Source organism: Mandrillus leucophaeus, unplaced genomic scaffold, assembly GCF_000951045.1.
Source record: "Mandrillus leucophaeus isolate KB7577 unplaced genomic scaffold, Mleu.le_1.0 Scaffold295, whole genome shotgun sequence".
NCBI classification, from domain to species: Eukaryota; Metazoa; Chordata; class Mammalia; order Primates; family Cercopithecidae; genus Mandrillus; species Mandrillus leucophaeus.
Genome location: NW_012103087.1, coordinates 1,565,884 through 1,567,471, shown reverse-complemented (window position 1 = coordinate 1,567,471; position 1,588 = coordinate 1,565,884). Strand labels below are relative to the sequence as shown.

General features: G+C 36.9%; 1 protein-coding gene across 1 annotated transcript in view; it reads left to right on the top strand.

The window, feature by feature from the left end:
- Nucleotides 1-659: 659 nt before the first annotated feature.
- ATP11B (ATPase, class VI, type 11B) overlaps nucleotides 660-1,588 on the top strand; it is a 114,563-nt gene continuing 113,634 nt past the window's right edge. Inside the window, exon 1 of the mRNA XM_011986161.1 lies at nucleotides 660-771. The gene's annotated coding sequence lies outside the window, so the exon portion shown is untranslated. The remainder of the gene's footprint in view (nucleotides 772-1,588) is intronic.

Sequence of the window (1,588 nt, the reverse complement as noted above, 5' to 3'; positions counted from 1 at the left end):
AAATTTGAGGTCAGAATATGAGTTCCTGAAGGCCAGGAATTACAGCGTATTCATATCTATATTTCAGTAAGTCAATTGATACTATAATGGCACCAATAAGTAATTGTGTGGAATGAGTCTGGGCAAGATCCTACCTAACGTACTGTAAGTCATCTGGGAACAAAGCTCTTTGCAACCAAGTCAGTCTGGTGATGGGAAAAGTGAAATAAATATAAACCTTTGCCATCAGATGTGGTAGGTGTTTACTGGGCTGTAGCTACACAGGACTTCCACATCACTTGAGTAGAAATCCATCCACAGAAATGAAAGGGAAGGAATGCAGTAGGGATAGAAAACTTGTCCTCAAATACTTCTATAGGTCTCCCATGAGATTTTTTTTTTTTTCAATATAGGAGTATTTCTGACAGAATGAACTGTTTTACATTACTAACGGCATTACCTAGTTAAGTTTCTATCTGGAGATAATGTACCTGTTTACTTGTGAAAGAAAAAAATAGGTGGCATAGCTCTTCTAATTAAATAGATTGAGTCTGTATGCATTTTAAGGGCAATAGTAATGTATGTAATCTGACCAGTTAAATAAAGCTAACAGTAAAGTATCATAACTAACCTGGTTGACTCGTATTTCTTTTTCTCTTGCTTGGCTGGTCTTAGGGTTTTGACCCACCACATCAGAGTGACACAAGAACCATCTACGTAGCCAACAGGTTTCCTCAGAATGGCCTTTACACACCTCAGAAATTTATAGATAACCGGATCATTTCATCTAAGGTAAGAATTAAGTTTTTATTGTTAGGCCACGTGCAGTGACTCATACCCATAATCCCAGCACTTTGGGAGGCCACGGTGAGAGGATCGCTTACGCCCAGGAGTTTGAGACCAGTGTGGGCAGCATAATGAGACCTCGTCTCTACAAAAAATTAGCCAGGTGCGGTGGCACACCTGTACTGCTAGCTGCTCTGGAGGCTGGGTTCAGCCTGGGAGGTCGAGGCTGCAGTGAGCCGTGATCACACCACTGCACTCCAACCTGGGCAACAGAGTGAGACCATGTCTCAAAAAAAAAATTATTAAAACTGTGGATATAAATCACTTTTATTTTTAAAAGTGATTATATGTGTGTATATATATTTATTTATATCCTTACAAATTCAAGAAAATGGTGGTGGTCGATTTATCTTAACCAAAATGGTTAACTGTAGAATAAAAGGAGTTGCTAAGTGCTCGTACCAGTAGCCCACATGCCAAAAAATTATCTTTAGTTGCTAGTAAACTAAGGAACTAATATGCTGTGTACCAGAAACTATATTAAGTACTTTTCATATCATTTAATCCTTACAACATAATATGTTGTAGCTTTTATGAAATAAAAAGCTTGAGATATGAGATAGCTTTTATGAAATCTGTTTTACAAAGCAGTGTTATACTTGTTTTAAATCAGTTTCCTTAGTTGAAGTGCCAGGAAATTGAATAATTTTCCCAAGGTTGCTTACTAGTAAATGGCTAGATTGAGTTTTTTTTTTTTTTTTTAATTATTATTATACTTTAAGTTCTAGGGTACATGTGCACAACGTGCAGGTTTGTTAAATAT